The sequence below is a fragment of the Vipera ursinii genome (assembly GCF_947247035.1).
Source record: "Vipera ursinii genome assembly, chromosome: 13".
Lineage (NCBI taxonomy): Eukaryota > Metazoa > Chordata > Lepidosauria > Squamata > Viperidae > Vipera > Vipera ursinii.
The window spans coordinates 9,146,825-9,167,328 of NC_139526.1; positions in this window are offsets into that span (position 1 = coordinate 9,146,825).

Consider the following 20,504-nt stretch of genomic DNA (forward strand, 5'->3'; position numbering starts at 1 on the left):
AAAAAAAACAATGGATGGAAACTATTCTAGGAGAGAAGCAACCTAGAACTAAGGAGAAATTTTCTGACTGTTAGAACAATTAGCCAGTGGAACGGCTTGCCTTCAGAAGTTGTGATGCTCCATCACTGGAGGTTTTTAAGAGACAGGGCAGCCATTTGCCTGGAATGATTTGGGGTATTCTTCTGGAGCAGGGGGTTAGAATGGAAGACCTCCAAGGTCCCTTCCAACTCTTCTATTCTGTTAGGGAGGGTCCCTTCTGAGGCACTCTCTCTGTCCACTATGTGTCCCCTTTTATCTGACCATTCCTTAGGCAGCATCTTCTCATCCCTTTTCTCAAGGTCTTTCTCACAGTTAGCAAGAAAATTTGGCCCATCTAAAACAAATAGCATCTAGAAGATTAAAGATTAAAACTTAGAATGCAAAAAGAATAAATAGTAACCTGTACAATTTAATGAAGGACATAAAAGAAAATACACTGCATGTGAATCTAAAAGAAAAGAGGAAGATGCAATAGCTCTGAATCAAAATGGTCTAATATAGTTAAAGTGAATGTGATGAATATGTACAGGGAAGTGAAGGTGCAGGCTAAACTATGAAATAAGAAGCTAGAATGTAGCATTGGAATGTGTGTGTGTGTTTGTGTGTGTGTATCTAGATAGATAGATAGATAGATAGATAGATAGATAGATAGATAGATAGATAGATAGATAGATAGATAGATAAAGGTAGAGGTTCCCCCGCACATGCGTGCTACTCGTTTCCGACTCTAGGGGCCGGTGCTCATCTCCGTTTCAAAGCCGAAGAGCCAGCGCTTGCCCGAGGACGTCTCCGTGGTCATGTGGCTGGCATGACTAGACACCAAAGGCGCACAGAACGCTGTTACCTTCCCACCGGAGTGGTCCCTATTATTCTACTTGCATTTTTACGTGCTTTCGAACTGCTAGGTTGGCAGAAGCTGGGACGAGTAACAGGTGCTCACTCTGTTACGCGGCACTCGGGATTCGACCCGCCAAACTGCCGACCTTCTGATCGACAAGCTCAGCATCCTAACCCACTGAGCCACCGTGTCCCATATATATATACTGTATATATGGATATATATATATATATATATATATATATATATATATATATATATCCATATATCTATACTGCTCAAAAAAATAAAGGGAACACTTAAACAACACAATGTACTATATTTAATAGTAGGATGTCTTATCTTGTGTTCCCTTTATTTTTTTGAGCAGTATATATATCCATATATCCATATATCTATATCTATATATCTATATCTATCTCTATATCTCTATATCTCTATCTCTATATCTGTATGTATGTATGTATAGTATAAAGTGACTTTAATGCATTTGAGGGTGAATTCATGAGGACTCAATACAAAAAGCTGTCTCCAGTTTTTAAAAAGAAAGAATTTTGAGATGGTTTGCTTATATGAAAAAAAATGTGAGTATCAGACAGCAAAACAAATATATGAAGAAGAGGAAAGGGATTGAAAGGAAGGGAAAGTTGTCCACTGGATAGAATGGACGAGATCTTTAAAAAGAGAACAACAAGAAACTAAAAGTTTATGAAGTGGTGCCTAGACATGGAAGAAGCAAGGCAATTTACAAGGATGAAAAAATATGGAAAGATGGTACATGGTATTGGTAAAAATCAGCTTTAGTTACGGTTCATTTCTTCTTGTCACTCCTTACCTTGAAAAGGAGTGATGCAATGGGGTATGGATGAATGGATAAAATTTAATATTGGATCTCAGCTGTGTTCAGAAGAAACTGCATTTCTGTAATAATAAAATATTAGCTTGGCTTACCAAGCACGACTGTGCTATGTACAAAAGAGTTTGTATTGTATAAGTATGTAAATTAGAGTGATTGTCCATCACTAGGTTGAAATTCTTTACTAAGAGATTACTACATTCACTATCTAGGTTCTTTTAGCTCCAATTTGCTCCTGGTCCCTCCGTGATTAGGTGCCCCTTTGGTTTATCAATAGCAAAAAATTCACACTGAGTACACTGGAGACCCTTTTCAGAAAGGCAATAATTACTGCAGCCAATTGCTTTGGGCTAGAACCATTTTCATTTTGTCCGTGAATCATCACATTAAAAAAAGGGGGGAGGATAAAACAAGAGCCACCTTGGGACTTGGATCATTATGTGTGAAAGACACCTATCGTTCCAGGACAGCAGGAAAAGGGGGCACAAACAATACGGACGGCATTATGTGGACTAATAAAAACAAAATTAGAAAACAAAGAAGGCTGTAAGACCAACTCTTGGGCATTTTGCAAGATCTGCAGTTTCCTTAGAGGTTTGCCAAGGCAGCATCGTAAGTTGGAATCCATACAGGTGTGCTTGTAGGCAAATACTGAGATTGTAGGGAAGATCATTTTTCCTTAGTTCTGAACTAAGGAAAATTTCTCCTCCCTGCAATCTCAGCATTTGCCTACAGAATTTGCCTACGAATAGACAAGACCAGGGGTCCCCAACCCCCAGTCCGTGGACCAGTACTGGGCCGCGGCATGCCAGAAACTGGTCTGCACAAACAAGCAAAGACCCATCCGCAGAATGTAGGCAGCACACAAAGCCACGCACCATCCGGTCCGTGGAAAAACCTCTCTCCACGGAACCACTCCCTGGTGCCCAATAGGTTGGGGACCTTGGATTAGACAACCATTTGATCAGGATGGCATGATATGTCCAGTCTTGAGCAGGGGGTTAGACTAGAAGATCTCTGAGGTCACTTCTGACCCTATGATTCTATGTTCAGTAGCAACAGACTTTTACAACACTCTCTAAGTAGTTTACAGAGTCAGCCTCTTGCCCCCGACAATCTTTTTTTATTTTTTTCACAGTTCCTTTAATATACCACAAACTAACCAATGAAATATAAACATTTTTCAGGTATTTAACATTTGTTATATTAGTAATGCTGTAGATATTATATATCGCCATACATAAATCATAAGAGCCTTGGTGGAGCAGTGGGCTAATGCCTCCTTAAGTAACACCAGCTGCCTGCAATTAGTGCAGGTTCGAGTCCCACCAGGCTCAAGGTTGACTCAGCCTTCCATCCTTCCGAGGTAGGTAAAATGAGGACCCAGATTGTTGGGGGCAATTAAGCTGACTTTGTAATAATGCCGCTTGGGTGTGTGTGTGAAAGCCCTAATAAGCAGGCATATACATAGAATGAAGGCTACTGCTAAGCTTGTAAGCCGCCCTGAGTCTTCGGAGAAGGGCGGGATATAAATGGAATTTAAAATAAAAAATAAAAATAAATAAATAAATAAATACACGTAAGTTTGGGTGCTGCTCATCCATTTCCCCTTTCACTGTATCCATCCTCATTCTCTCTCTTCCCTCTTCTCTACTTTCTTTCTCCCTTTCTCCTTTCTTTCCTATTTCTTCCTCTCCTCTCCTCTTTCCCTCACCACTCCCCTCCCGTTTCTTCCTTCTCCTCTTTCCCTCCAACCTTCCTACTTCCTTCCCCCTCCTCTACTCTCTTCCCTCTCTCCTCTCCTTTCTTCCCTCCCATTCCTCTTCCAATACAATTCAGGGGTGATGTCCGAGCAGCTCCTCTCCTTGGATTTTCAATTATATTAGGTATCATAATATCCTTATCTCCTCATTTTTCTTCCTTCTAAATTAGTGTTAGCTGTCTTTTAAGCTGTCTCTTTTTCACCCACTCATAAAATTTTCCCCAAATTTCATAATACTCTGACTCTGTCTTATCTTTAATTATCATTGTTAATCTATTCATTTCTGCACATTCCATTATTTTCCTGATCACCTCTTCTTCTGGAGGAGCTTTCATTGCCCCCAACAATCTGAGTCCTCAGTTTACCGACCTCAAAAGGATGGAAGGCTGAGTCAACCTTGAGCAGGCCAGGATCGAACTCAAAAAATTCAGCAGTGAGTTAGCCTGCAATACTGCATTGTAACCACGGCTAACCTGAAAATTCTAAATTGAAATGGAAATGGAGCACTATTTAGCCAAGCCTCCCTACCAACTTTGCTTCCGTAAAATGTGTTGTGTTGTGCAGCATATGCCTGATTTACATGGTAGCTGTTGATTTATTTCTAGATTTATTCCAGGCAATGTATGTGCTCAACAACAAAAAAAAATGAGTCAAGTGCTTGACATTAATCCCTACCAAAACAAAAATGCAAAACTTTCTTTTCTTTCTTTGACTGTTTTAATTTGAGACTTTACTCTCCACTGGGGAAATAAAAGACTTGCATTTCTTTGTCCGATGGCCATGTGCTTTCATTAGAATTTACATTAATTCCTCATTAAGCAACAATAATAATGTTGGATCAATTGAGAAAGGGAAGGAAAAAAGAAACATAGCTCTAAGGTTCAATTATAGTGGAGCTGAGCCATAACAGTTTAGTTTTTTGTCACTAAAACTATTTTTGACACTTCTGAATAATCGTGTTTCAGTGATTTTTGGCATCTTTTTTAAAAATGGTTTCTTTATTTATGGTATCTATATATGCTTCACTGACTGTCACTGACCGTATGTGATTTATAGCAGGGCTTTTCAACCTTTTCACCCATTGTACCACTTTTAGGATATGGCAACATCCAAGTACCACCAGTCACCCAGCAAGGTGTCAAAACCTTGATGACCAAAAAAAAAAAGAAGGAAAAAAGTGATGAAGTACAGGTAGTCCTCAACTTACAACAGTTAGCTTAGTGACTGTTCAAAGTTACACTGGCACTGAAAAAAGTGCCCCCCAAGCCACAGCCGAGCAAGACACCTGCCTGCCCGCCTGGCGGCGCTCTTCCTCCTGTTCGAGGTTTTCATTGTTGTGAGCATTTCTGTTGAGGATTGGCAGTGGGCGTGTGGTGGGGGGGTGTTTGATTTTTATTAACCCCCCACCTCTGCTGGGTGGTTGCAGCAGGTTTTGGTCCCTTCACATGACCCTGGGACACTGTGACTATCATAAATAGGAATCAGTTGCCAAGCTTCTGAATGTAAATCACAAGACCCTGGAGATGCTGCAACGTTCCAGCTGATCGGCACTTCTTCTGGGCTCAGAAGCGCCAGGATCAGCGCTGAGCTCCAGATGGAGCCTGGAGCTGATCCTGGCACTTCCGCTGAGCCCTGACAGCCTGCAGCTCCAGCCATCTCTCGCTCAGGCTTGTGAGGTGCTGCCACTTCAGCTCATTCCCCTCCCCCGCTACCACTTTTCTAGGATGGCCATGTACCACCTGCCAGGTGCCAATGTACCACGGGTGGTACCCGTACCACTGGTTGAAAAGCCCTGATTTTTACAGTAGTATGTCATGATTCAGTTATCATGCTACAACCACATTCAATAGTTTTTATTGAGGCATGGGACAATAGATGTCAGAGGAAGATTGGCTGAAGAAGGAGGAGTCAAAGGAGGAATTAGTCTGAAATCTCTATGTATGCACAAGAGTGTAAGGTCCAACCCCTCTTTGAATGCCTAATCTAATCTGACCCAGGTACAAATTCACAATCTGGGAACATTCCTATGTTAACAGGCATGAACAATAAAAATAGCTTCATTGGTGAATTTGATTGTTTGCACCCTACATTAATCTTCTTAGACTGGCAATTTGCACCTGGTCCAGACTAGATAAGGTTCAACACCATTCAAGGAGGGGATCAAATCTCACCCTCTTGTGATTATGTAGAGATTCCAGACTAATTCCCCACTTGACTCCTTCCCCAGCTCAGCCAATCTCTTTCCAACACTATCCTCAACATAATCCATCATGAAGCAAAAGTTCCAGGATGGCTACCACTCTCCTTCTATTGTTTCAATGAGGCCATCACAGAGCCAAACACTGGAAAATATGAGATATCTCCCAGGAATTTATGAGATAAATTCAGAATGAAAGAGACAGCAGCAATAGTCATAGGGGACCACTGAAGATAAAAGGGATTTTTAAATGGTTGGTAGCAACATGCTTGATTTTAGGAAAAAACAAAATAGCTACTGTTTGCCTCAAGATATAAATGAAAAACCACTTGTTTGATTGGCTGAAGATGCTGAGATTCTTCTATAACAAAGTGTCTGAAATACACAGGGAATTTTTTTATAATTCCCTCTATAAACAAGTAAAGTATTCTAATTATAAGAAAATAAAAAGCAGTACTCTGTATTCACTTTGATATGCTCAAGTTGCTTTGGAGGAATATTAAATGGAAGGGGTGTGTTTTGCTTCATTAAATACTTTAAAGTTCTTCCAGTTTGCAGCCTGTCCATCTGCCCATGAAAGCAACAGCTATGAAGAAGTTGAAATAAGGTTTTGCTTTATTCCCCAAAGAAAGTACAGGATTATCAGAAGAAAAATAATTGAAGTAAGAAAACTGAAGTGTAATTAAATAGATGTAAATGCAATATGAAAATTCCAGGTAATGCAAGGAAGGAGGAGGAGGAGGAGGAGGAGGAGGAGGAGGAGGAGGAGGAGTAAGAGATGATGATAACACACTTTTCTTTCTTTGCATTCAGGAGAGTGGGGGGAATGTTGTCTTCAAATGAATTCCTTGCATTGTCCAAAACTAGTCCTAAAGGTGAGGCACCATAAATCAATTGCTGCCATTTCAATGGCTCCGTTCTCTGAGACCCCTCGCCATATGACAAATGCACATCTAAGCAACTAACAACAATTTAATACCACAAGTTTAATATTGGAGAGTTGGTAAAAGTAACCCAATTTCCCAGGTTTTCCATTCTTGCCTCTAGATAAGACTATCATTTGCTGATGAGGGAGAAAAAGGCATAAAAACTGAGGAAATTATGACAAGCCAGTTTATGACAAGCTAAGGAAGTTTTTTTTAAAAAAACACCTGTATCTTCATAAAGAAGCTAAAAGGTAAAAGGTAAAGGTTCCCCCGCACATGCGTGCTAGTCGTTTCCGACTCCAGGGGCCGGTGCTCATCTCCGTTTCAAAGCCGAAGAGCCGGCGCTTGTCTGAGGACGTCTCCATGGCCATGTGGCCGGCATGACTAGATGCCAAAGGCGCACGGAACACTGTTACCTTCCCACCGGAGTGGTCCCTATTTTTCTACTTGCATTTTTACATACTTTCGAACTGCTAGGTTGGCAGAAGCTGGGACGAGTAACAGGCGCTCACTCTGCTGCGCGGCACTCAGGATTCGACCCACCAAACTGCCGATCTTCTGATCGACAAGCTCAGTGTCCTAACCCACTGAGCCACCGCGTCCCTTATAAAGAAGCTACCACAGCTTAATAGTGGTGCTATGACATAATGAATGAGTTTTCAGATCATGTTTGACCAGAAGCAGCTAAATATATTATGGTTTAGTGTTAGATACACCAGGATCATTTTCATTTAGCTGCTCATTCTAGGTTGATGGGCTACTGATTCATAAATCTTTGTGTATCATGTGGAAATAGAGGAATCATAGTTCAGACATAGAAGGAATAATAGAGTAATAGAATCACAGAGATGGAAGGGACCTTGGAGGTCATCTAGTCCAACCTCCTGCTCAGGCAGGAAACCCTATACCATTTCAGACAAATGACTGACCAACCTCTTCTTAAAAACTTCCAGTTTTGGAGCATTCACAGCTTCTGGAGGCAAGTTGTTCCACTGATTAATTGTTCTAACTGTCAGGAAATTTCTTCTTAGTTCTAGGTTGCTTCTCTCCTTTCCATCCATTGCTTTTTGTTCTGCCTTCAGGTGCTTTGGAGAATAGGTTGACCCCCCCCCCTTCTTTGTGGCAAACCCTGAGTTATTGGAACACTGCTATCACGTCACCCCAGTCTTTCTTTTCATTATAGGCAACCCCAATTCCTGCAACCTTCTTCATGTGTTTTGGCCTCCAGCCCCCTAATCATCTTTGTTGCTGTTCTCTGCCCTCTTTTTAGTTTATCGTTCTAGATCAGACATGTCAAACACAAGGCCCGGGGGCCAGATCCGGCCTGCAAAGTGGTTTCATGTGGCCCGCGAAGCCATCCTGGAAACAGTGAGGGAACGGCCCCCACTGCCTTGGCCCTGGCCCAGAGACCCTCCTTCTGCCAGAGACCCCCAGATCTGTCCCACTCCTGCCCAGGTCCCCATAGGCACGCTTGATGCAAACGATGTGGAGCTGGCCATGCCCACCCAGTAGGCCATACGCACTCTAGCCACGCCCACCCAGTAGGCCATGCCCACCCTGGCCACACCCACCCGGCCCCCTGAGGGCAACCGCAATGCTGATGCGGCCCTCAATGAAATTGAGTTTGACACCCCTGTTCTAGATTTTATCTCCTGATGAAGATACCAGGAGATAAAATTGCACTGACCAATCCCTAAATCAACCCTCATGCAAGCTGTCATGTTCCAAAATCTTATTTTCCCACCACTCCATTTTTCTGAAAGTTATCCTGGCAATAAGGAAAAAAAGACACGTCACCTTGGACTTCACACCCACTGTGACTCGGTTGACTCCCATCTTCATTTTTTATTTTTATTTTGTATCGCAAAATAAGATTTGCTCAAAAGCCTTCAACATTTCTGTGTCAGGCATCAGTGATGAAGTCAGCAAACGCAGCCTACTAAGCCAATAATCTTTTATGCCAGAGTTTCTTCTGCTGAAGCTCTTCATTGCGATCATCTGCAAATCCTTCTTGGCAACCTCTCTTACCCTGCCCCATGAGATGCCGTCCTTTTATGTCTGCATTTGGGACTGCCTTGCAATCAGCAGAGTCCTGGATTATCCAATCTCCCGATTATCAAAGGGAGACATACTAGCACAGTTGCTCTACAGACTCTGGGTTTTGATGCGCTAAGCTGACACATAAAGTCATTCCAATTTAAATAATCTGGAGAAAGAAGGGTTGCGCCAAAGCATCACAGCTTGATCTGCGGCGTTAGGGCTTCACTTGTCGTATCATATTCCTCAGCTTGAAAAGAAATATTCAGACGATCTTCACCAGCGAACCATTATGCCATTTCGGGCCGTCAGTTCTGAAGCAGCTTGAGGAACAGCTCCGTTTGAGCTCTTCCATCAAAGGGATGGAAACTGTTCAACATTTTTCATTATTTATGCCAGCAGACCAGGGAACAATCCCATTTTTTTCCCTTCAAAACCAGCTCCAATGATTGAAAAATAATAAAAAGGAGACAAAAAAAGGCCTAGGGAAAAGAAGGAAGAATCTCTATTAAAAAGCATTAATCTCTTTTTTTTCCCTGAACAGAGTGAAATATCTCTTCCAGTAATTAGTTGAAACAACTCTAAAATCACAAGTGTTTCTCTTGCTGACTTTAGCTTCAGTTTCTATGAATCAAAAAGCAACAAGAATTGCTAACTGAATCCATGTTTGCTATGTGATAAAACAAGGGAGTACAATATTTGGGGGTCCATGTTGAAAGGGTGTTGGGGGTCCTTAGTGACAGGTGAGGTGGGACACCACCACCCCAAACTCCAAAATACAGTGAATGAGATCTGGAGAAAAAATTGTGTTCATTAACATTTGTAGAAATTTAAAGACTCTGCACAAAGATCTTTCTGTGTCTGTCTCTGTGTGAATCATGTAATCTGGTTATGGAATTCAACAGTTTTCTGGATTTGCCTAACACAGTGGCTTCAATTTTACACATATACACTTCCTCCCCTCCCTTCAGCACAAACCAGGATTAGCCTATTTTGTATACTTCTTCCTTTATTTATTTCATAGAACTTTTGATGATCTCATTCACACTCAACTGCAAGTAGTTAACAGCTAAATCATGCACATCACTTAACCAAAAATCAGTAGTATAAAAAGAATGCAGTCGCGATGAGACAATTGTAAGATTAATTATAATAATTTAATAAATGCAGGTGGTAGATTTGTAACTGGCTTCGTTAAGTGGGTTAAAAATTAAAAATTGTGGACAATCTTCTTATAGGTCTCAAAAAAATGAAAGGGGGGGAACATGGAGGCTTGGGGTGTCACACTCTGAACCCAAACTTTCGCCTGGGAAACAACTTTGACTTTTTTTTTAAAGGAGAATAAGGGTAATGTGTTCTCCTAATGAAAAAGACTTTTACCATTGATATATGTACCGTATATACTTGAGTATAAGCCAAATTTTTCAGCCCACTTTTTGGGCTGAAAAATCCACTTCGGCTTATACTCCAGTGAACAAAAAAAAGAACTGTCCCTTCGTTCGGGCCAGGCTGCTGAGAGAAGGGAGCGGCAGAGCCTTGCAGAGCTGGTAGAGGTGGCGGCAGTCCAGCATTGTTTCTCCCCCTCGTGCGTGCGTGTGTGTGTCAGACCCACGGGAATGGCTGGTAGGGAAGCGGCATTCTGGCATTCCCCCCCTTCCTGTGTGTCGAGCCCATGGGGCTTGACACACAGAGAAACGCAAATGCCGGACTGCCGCCACCTTTACTAGCCATTCCTGCGGGTCTGACACACACACACACGCACGAGGGGGAGAAACAACGCTGGACTGCTGCCACCTCTGCCAGCCCTGCAAGCCTCTGCCACCCCTTCTCTCCACTGCGTGTTCCGAACGAAGGGGCGTTCCCGCAGGTCTCACACACACACACACACACACACACACACACACACACACGCACGAGGAGGGAAACAACGCTTGACTGCCGCCTCCCTAGCAGACCTTCCCTGCAGGATGTGCTGCCAGGAAGCCTGGCAGCCTGATGAGTGGACCCTGCGAACCGCGGCCCAAGCCAGCTCCAGGATGCTGCCAGAGTCAACGAGCGGCTCGTCGTGGCACAGAATATAGATATGTTGCTAAGAAGGGGCCAAGCTTATACTTATACTCGGCTTATACTCGAGTCAATAACTTTTTCCAGTTTTTTTGGGGGTAGAATTAGGGGTCTCGGCTTATACTCGAGTCGGCTTATACTCAAGTATATACGGTACTTATTTAACATTTGGGTATGAAGATGAATCTGAAGGATACTCACAATGGAATTCTTTCCCTGGTCTAGTAAAAATCAAAGCTGTTCAATCCACTGAGATGTGTTTGAACAATCAGACAATCAGAATCATTTTAAACTTAAAAATATTCAAAACATAGAATAATAGGGTTGGAAGGGACCTTCCTCTTGATTTTGCTATTCCAACAATTCATTTGGTGTTGTGGCATGCTCCAGTTCTGCAAAATCTTGCTCAATTCTGATTTTATACTTCTAGGGTCCATAGCATCCTTATCACACCTCAAGTCTTGCACCAAGGAATTTTTTTTAAACTGAGTCTTCTCCTTCTTTTAAAGCCAGCTGAAGCTTATTCTCCATACATTGCATCAAATGTAATTTATGACAAACTGAGTCCCAAAACATTTTTGTTTAGTGTTTTAGGAAAAAAATTTCTTCTGATTTCTTTTACGAATGCAAATGGAAATTTCAATCAACTTTTTAAGGGAGGCATAAAGAATGTGTGTATTAGCTATTGTTACAAGTTATGAGAGTCCTGTATTTCACAGTCACTTCTACAGTAACCTGTATTCTTTCTGGCTGTCCTAACTACAACTGAAACTTTGACTGAAGTTTTTTTTTTTTTAATCCCATTTATATCCTGCCCTTCTCCAAAGACTCAGGGCGGCTTACAATCTAAAGCACAATGTGCTTAGCAAGTTCAGACTAGAATCTATTTCAACAATGATAAAACAAGAGAGAAATATAAGACTAAATCATAAAAAAAGAAAAGAAAAAGAAAGAGCGAATGAAATAAAGTTGACATTAAAGAAGACATTTCTGAAGCTGTGAGAATTGCATTAGAAGTATCTCTTCCTAAAAAACCTCCAGTGATGAAGCGCTCACAATTTCTGAAGGCAGTCTGTTCCACTGGTTAATTGTCCTCACTGTTAGGAGGTTTCTCCTTAACATTAACAGAGGGATAGACTCAAGATCACATGTATTGGTATTGCTTTATAAAGCCTTAGTAAGACCACACTTAGAATACTCCATCCAGTTTGGGTAACCATGTTATAAAAAAAGATATACAGACTTTAGAAAGAGTGCAGAGAAGAGCAACAAAGATGATGAAGGGACAGGAGGCTAAAACCTATGATGAATGGTTGCAGGAATTGGTTTTCTGTAGTCTAGTGAAAAGAAGGACTAGGATGACATGATAGCGGTCTTCCAATATTTGAGAGGCTGTCACAAAGAAGAGGGGGGGTCAGTCTATTTTCCAAAGAAAACCAGAAGGCAAGACCAAAAACAATGGATGGAAATTGATCGAGGAGAGAAGCAACCTGAAATTAAGGAGAAATTTCCAGACAGTGAGAACAATTAACCAATGGATCGAGTTGCCTTCAGAAGTTGTGGGTGCTCCATCACTGGAGGCCTTCAAAGAAAAGATTGGACAACCATATGTCTGGAATGATATAGGGGTCTCCTGCTTGAGCAAGGGGTTGGATTAGAAGGCCTCCAAGGTCCCTTCCAACTCTGTTATTCAGTTGATTACATGATTTGCTTATGCTGCCTTTTGTAGGGGAGATGGTTTATATTGTTTGTAGAAGCTAAGTAAAAAACAATTGCCCAGCTCCCACCCATAACTATGTTTTCTTAAATGCCTAAGGCTAGGAATTCAGTGGTTTGCTCCTGTGAACCAAATGCTGCAGTTTGCCTTCGTGGTGTGCTCAACTGAAGGAACACAAGCCAGATCTCTTTATTTTCCTTCATTTGACTCTTCTATCTTTCTCCCCCTGCCATCATGTTAAACAAAGAAGACCTGAACTATTGATTGTTATCCCTGTTTGTCTGTGTGTGTGTGTGTGTGTGTGTGTGTGTGTGTGTGTGTGTGTGTGTGTGATGAATGTGTGAGTTATAAAGCGTATCCCCGCGCCCTTCTCCATCCCTTGTTTGAATTTACCCATGTGGGCCTGTGTATTTGTCCCGTGGACCCTGTCAGGAGCTATTGAGAGCATGGCAGTTGATGATGTCAAAGTTGCAGAATAATTGGCAAGGTGTATTTCTCCTTGTTCTTTCAAAGGCCTCCCAGTCACTCCAAGTGATCTGACCTTTTCAAAATAAGAATCTTGCTGACTTGCAAATCCAAGGGCTACTGCAGAGAAACCGTATTGTTATTTTGAAATGGCTTCCTGTCGTCCAGCATCTAGCTTGGCTGGCAGAATCTCCTTGCCTTCTGTCTTTTTTATTTACTTACTTATTTATTGTTTTCTTTTATTATAATTAAGCTCTCCAACACCTTTTAAAAGGATTCACCTCCCAAGACAGCTTACAAATTGAAGGGTGAACAGCGGTAGGACAGCGTTGCGAGCTACTCGACTAATTTAAAACAAACCAACAAGCTTAAGAAATGCTCAGAAAGAGAGAGAGAGAGAAATGCAGGAAGGAAAAGTTCAAGTCTATGTCAATAAAAATATTTTTAGGGGCACATTTTTTAAACAAAATCAGTGAGAGATGTTATCTGTATATCCCAGGGGTAGGCAACCTTGGCTCTTTTATGGCTCATGGACTTCAACTCCCAGAATTCCTGAGCCAGCATGGCTCAGCTTGGAAACCTCTCCATTTCCCCTCAGCATGGCTGGCTCAGGAATTCTGGGAGTTGAAGTCCACGAGTCATAAAAGAGCCAAGGTTGCCTACCCCTGGGATATCCCCAAGAAGAGCAGTCCCCAACCTTTGAGGCTTGGTGGCCTGGCTGGGGGAGGGGAGAGGGGAACCAGGCTGTGCGAGGAGCAGTCATGCATGCAGATGTGCGCACACAGCACAACTCATGTGAGCAGTGGCCGGGCATGCACGTGCATGCACACACAGCTCATGCACTCATGCATGTGAGCGCCAGCCCACCACTTACGTGATTAGAACCGCATGCGCATATGCATCGGCCCGCAGCCCAGTTACGAACAGGCTGCGAACTGGTAATGGGCTGCAGCCTGGTGGCGGGGGACCCTTGCACAAGAACACCATTCCACAAATAGGGAGATATTACAGGCTGCCCTGCAAACAGCACAGGAAACAAGGGGGGAGCGACTGAAACTGCACGTTTCCATTTTCAAATTTCAACCTGCATGAACGGTTCATGAATGGCCTTTATCCAAGGGTGGAGATTTTGTCCCCATTTTTTAACACCCACATCCACAAGAAAGATTCTTGTACAGAGATCCTCCATTCCCTGCCATATTTCGCCTCTCTCAAAGCTGTTTGGAAGTCTAGGAATCTTGCCTGAAAAGAAACTGCCAAAACTCTAAACAAGAAAGGTAGTATCTGTTTGGCTCGCCTCAGCTTTGATATTTCCCACCTGTAATTGTGGTTTTTCTCCCCCCTCCCATATTAAAGATTTCTCATCATTTTCTCTATTAATCTCCTCTAACAATCTGGTCTACTGCTTGCCGTTCCCTTCTTGCATAGTGCTGGATATAATTATATCTCCGAGGAACTTCCACCCCATCAGTAAAATCAATGTTATTGTGAAAATGGTTCTTTCTTGGAGCGATAAAAAAATACTTCACACTCAATGTCCATTTCTCTACCAGGGCCATCAAGGCATGAAAGCCTCTGATTGTCATTTGAACAAAAGGAAAGATGATTTGGATGGAAAATGCCCTTCTTGGATTGTTTAAAAGCAATTTAGCACAGATGCAAGAATAGCTGGCATCAGATGTATGCTTAGAGAAATCAGGTGGAAATATTTAGTTTCAGATTAAGTAAACAGTAACATTGCTTTCTGTGCTGATTTTATTAAGTTAGATGTGGAAATACATATTTATTCATTCATTCATTCAATCCATTTTTATGTCTCCTATCTCCCTTATGTCTCTCTGGGCACCTTACAGGTTATAAAACAAATGAAAACCTAATTAAAATATATTACAATAATAAAACGACACAGTTGAAAGTTTTAAAATTATACAAAAGTTCTTATGAGGTGGTAACCCTGAATGTTTCTTGGCATCTGCAAAACTTTAGAACATTGCTTGTGAAACTGGGGGAGGGAGAAAAGGAGGAGGAGGAGGAGGAGGAGGAGGAGGAGGAGGAGGAGGAGGAGGAGGAGGAGAAGAAGAAGAAGAAGAAGAAGAAGAAGAAGAAGAAGAAGAAGAAGAAGAAGAAGAGGAGGAGGAGGAGGAGGAGGAGGAGGAGGAGGAGGAGGAGGAGGAGGAGGAGGAGGAGGAGGAGGAGGAGGAGGAGGAGGAAGAGGAGGAGGAGGAGGAGGAGGAGGAGGAGGAGGAGGAGGAGGAGGAGGAGGAGTTGGAAGTGACCTTGGAGTTAAATCTTAGCAAATGCATATTTAGCACAGAGAACCCTTTTGCTGGCCTGTGGATGCAAAGTCCACGTTAAATTCATTTTCCATCAGGATGAATGAAACCCTTGAGCAACTACCATGTCTGCGGGGCGCTGACTTGTTCTCGTGGAAGGGTGTCATGGAGACAGCAACCCCAAGGGAAGACAAAATAGTCCTTGCAGGTTGTTATTAACAGAAAATGCTCCATTAAGGGCTGCTGAGATACACTCAGACTTTGGTTAGATGTCTAATAGACATGCAAATCACCATTAGTTGCCCATGAAAATATCTGCATTCATAGACTCAGGATATATTCAGATAAAAGGATAAAAGGAGGCTGGATCACAAGAAAAGGTCCTCAGGGATATCAGACACCAGGTCTTTGGAAGAGGATCTGCTCATCATGATACAGGAAACCTGGTGCATACTCTTCCCAAAGTTGGCCTAGTCTTACATAATACCCACCCATCTCTCGTATACCAGGATCATATTTATCAGCTTTAAATATTTTATAGCATCCATTTTTTCCCCAGCGTTGCTCCTGATATTTGTCTTAATTTTTTTAAAATCTGCTATAAACCAGTAGGGTTTTCAGTAGGGTTTATCCTCCCCATGCAGATTTTTACCTGGATCAGTTTGGACCGTTCCCAGCAAACCTAACAACTCTTGGGGTCCTGTTTGTCACTGTCAGTTACACAATCTACCCTCTCAGCTCCTTTTGCATTTTTAATCCCTGTGTTGTACAGCTTGAAATGTAACAGGAGGAGGGATTGTTAAATCATGCCAGGCAGCTAATTAAGCCATATTTTTAGCCTGCCAGCTCAGATTCCAAGGGGCTTGTAGAGTGAGCAAGAAATAGGAAGAAAGGTGGGGGGGAAACTGTAACAGTCTTTATAAGCCATCACAAATCAAAATGCCTCGATAAAGTCAACAGTCAATACTTTAATCATCCCGCAAATTAAAATAAATAAGCAATTGCATCATTCAGGCTAAATAATAGACATTTCTACCTTTGAAAGACTTGGGTCTCAGATATATTTATTAGTGCTTTAAGGACACTGCAGAAAATTTAAAGGAATCTGTTTCATGCAGTGAAGACATGGGGGGGAGAGAAAACAGTTTTCCTTACTAACAGAAGGAAGGACCAAGAAATAATTCTAACAAACGAGTGCAGAATTATATTAAATAGAAAAGGGAGGGGGCTGATATGGTCAAGCAGCACTTTAAGGAACCCCTAGATAAAAATGCCAGTTGGAAAAAGTAAAGGTTTCCCTGTCCAATTCTATCCAACTCTAGGGGTGGTGCCCATCTCCATTTCTTAGCCAAGGGAGCCAGCATTGTCCAAAGACATTTCCGTGGTCATGTGGCCAGCATGACTAGACACCGAGATGTATGGAACACTGTTACCTTCCCACTGAAGTGGCACCTATTTATCTACTTGCATTTGTATGCTTTCAAACTGTGAGGTGGGCAGGAGCTGAGGCAAGTAATGGGCACTCACCCCATCGTGTGGCATTTGGGCTGTCAGCTCTCCAGCTAACAAGAGAATTGTGGCTGCACAATGACTCCAAACTGATGACATACTTAACTCCACCTTCTAGCTCATCCTGTTCATCTCCTACATGTAGCCACCAAGAGTCAACACTGCCTTAAAGGGACACACAATACACATACACAGAAACACAGAGACACACCAATTATGCCATACAACCAGCTTTAAAGTGATTTATTTCCTTATAGCATGGTGAGTTGTGGAAACAGGCTGTTGCACTTTTTATTTGTGATGCAACAACCCATGATTATCTGCATAGGGAAAGCTACAATGACATTTAGTTATCACACCAACGCTCCATAATTTTCTTCCTATAGAACTTTATGACATTCCAGAAGGTGAATAAAACCAAGGGTTGTTTTTCTTGCAAGACAATAAACATCGAAATCAAGTTCTGCTTTGAAAGAAATCCTATCATTGATCATGATAAAAATAAGATGTTTTCTCCCAGGCAAACTATTGTCTCCCTTCCCAAAAAAACTTAATAAATAAAAACAGAGGAAGTTTACTTGAATCGACTTCATTGATATTTTTTTTCCAATAAGAAAACAATTTCGTTTTGCTGAAGAGGATTTTCTCTGCTGCTTCATCAATCATCAATCCAGCATAAAAAATTGTCTTTTTTTCACTTGGCCCAATTTTATTTCAGCAAGCCTCATAACTCCATCACAGAAAAACGACAAGACATCAGCAGTAACTGAGTTAATCAAAATAATGAACCACAGTGGCCCATGAGTTTTGCAAGAGAGTAGGATGGCTTTCGAGTAACAGAAATCATTGGCCTTGCTTTCCTCGGGGAACAAAATTGATCTGCTAATCAACATATCCTGCTGTATTGTGCAATGTTATAAAATTACTTTTCTATATCATACATTTACATGAAAGCAAATGAATTCCATAAATCAACAAAGCTGGAGAGGAGAAAGTAATTATTTTGGCTGTGGGACTGAAATGGTTTGGCTGTAGGGAAATGACAAGGAAGACCCTGAAGGAGGGGTCAAACATGTTATCAGTCTCAAGTCCCTTTGTGCCCACAAGAGATTTAAGTCCAGCCCACCTTGAGTTCTGTTAACTTTTACTGCCCATTTGCTTTGACCATTAATAGTTCAGATTTTTGTAGAGAACATTAGCATACAGTAAACTTATATTCAGAATAGCAGAATAAGAGTGTTGGAAGGGACCTTGGAGGTCTAGTCCAACTATACCATACCTACACCAACTACACCATTTCAGACAAGTGGCTGTCCAATCTCCATCAACAGTTTAGTTGATGGAACACCAAATTTCTGCAAACATTCTTCATACGTTTTAGCCCCCAGCCCCCTAATAATCTTTAAACATTCATTTGAACTGCCTGGAATCCTGATTTCCTGTGCTTGACATTGGAGTAATCAATCTCCCTATTGGTTAAAAACTGTTGTTCATGATTTAAGACTCTTATAATTTAATATAGTTTATGATTTAATTAACAACCCAAGAGACGGCTCTACACATGCACATCACCAGACAGTCAACACAGAAATCAGATTGACTATGATGGAGAAGCTCTATACAGTCAGTAAAAACAAGACCAGGAGCTGACTGTGGCTCAGACCATGAGCTTCTCATTGCAAAATTTAGACTTAAACTGAAAAAAGTAGGGAAAAGCACTAGGCCACTCAGGTATGAACTAAATCATATCCCTGATGAATATACAGTAGAGGTGACAAATAGATTTAAGGAATTAGATCTGATAGACAGAATGCCTGAAGAATTATGGACGGAGGTTTGCAACATTGTACAAGAGGTAGCAACTAAAACCATCCCAAAGAAAAAAAAATGCAAGAAAGCAAAATGGCTGTCTGAGGAAGCTTTGCAAATAGCTGAGGACAGGACGGAATCAAAAGGCAAGGGAGAAAAAGAAAGATACACCCAATTGAATGCAGAATTCCAGAGAATAGCTAGAAGAGATAAGAATGCCTTCTTAAATGAACAGTGCAAAGAAATAGAAGAAAACAATAGAATAGGGAGGACTAGAGATCTTTTCAAGAAAATTAGAGAGATGAAGGGAACGTTTCATGTAAAGATGGGCATGATAAAGGACCAAACTGGCAGGGACCTAACAGAGGCAGAAGAGATTAAGAAGGGGTGGCAAAATTACACAGAAGAACTATACAAGAATGAGCTTAACGTCCCTGATAATCACAATGAGGTGGTCACTGACCTCGAGCCAGACATCCTAGAATGTGAAGTGAAGTGGGCCTTAGGAAAGCTGAGCAACAACAAAGCTAGTGGAGGTAACAGGATTCCAGCTGAGCTATTCAAAATCTTAAAAGACGATGCAGTAAAAGTGTTACATTCAATTTGCCAGAAAATTTGGAAAACTCAACAGTGGCCACAGGATTGGAAAAGATCAGTTTACATTCCAATTCCAAAGAAAGGCAGTCTCAAAGAATGTTCAAACTATCGCAGCATTGCACTCATTTCTCATGCTGGTAAAGTTATGATTAAAATCCTACAAGCTAGACTCCAGCAGTATGTGGATCGAGAACTACCAGAAGTACAGGCAGGACTTCAAAGAGGCAGAGGAACTAGAGATCAAATTGCCAACATATGCTGGATCATGGTGAAAACTAGCGAGTTACAGAAAAACATCTACTTCTGCTTCATTGACTATGCTAAAGCCTTTGATTGTGTGGATCACAACAAACTGTGGCAAGTTCTTAAAGAGATGGGAGTACCAGACCATCTTATTTGTCTCTTGAGAAACCTATATGTGGGTCAAGAAGCAACAATGAGAACTGGACACAGAACCACTGATTGGTTCAAAATTGGGAAAGGAGTCTGGCAAGGCTGTATACTGTTGCCCTGCCTATTTAACTTATATGCAGAGCACATCACGAGAAAGGCAGGGTTAGATGAATCAAAAGTTGGAGTTAAAATTGCCGGGAGAAATATCAACAACCTAAGGTATGCAGATGATACCACTCTAATGGCAGAAAGTGAAGAAGAACTAAAGAGCCTCTTGTTGCGGGTGAAGAAGGAGAGTGCAAAAGTTGGCTTCAAACTTAACATTAAGAAAACCAAGATCATGGCTTCCGGCCCTCTCAATTCCTGGCAAATAAATGGGGAAGAAATGGAGGTAGTGACAGATTTTATTTTCCTGGGCTCCAAGATCACCACAGATGGGGACCGTAGCCAAGAAATTAAAAGACGCTTGCTCCTCGGTAGGAAAGCCATGGCAAATCTAGACAGCACACTAAAAAGCAGAGACATCACCCTGCCAACAAAAGTGCATATAGTCAAGGCTATGGTCTTCCCAGTTGCAATGTATGGCTGTGAAAGTTGGACCATAAGAAAGGCTGAGCGCCAAAGAATTGAAGCCTTTGAACTATGGTGCTGGAGAAGACTCCTGCGAGTCCATTGAACTGCAAGGCGATCAAATTGGTCAGTCCTAGAGGAGATCAACCCTGACTGCTCTTTAGAAGGCCAGATCCTGAAGTTGAAACTCAAATACTTTGGCCACTTAATGAGAAGGAAGGACTCATTTGGAGAAGAGCCTAATGCTGGGAAAGATTGAGGGCAAGAGAAGAAGGGAAAGACAGAGAATGAGGTGGCTCGATGGAGTCACTGAAGCAGTAAGCAAGAGCTTAAATGGACTCCAGAAGATGGTAGAGGACAGGAAGGCCTGGAGGAACGTTGTCCATGGGGTCGCAATGGGTCAGACATGACTTTGCAACTAACTACAGCAAAATGATTTAATGATAACCCAG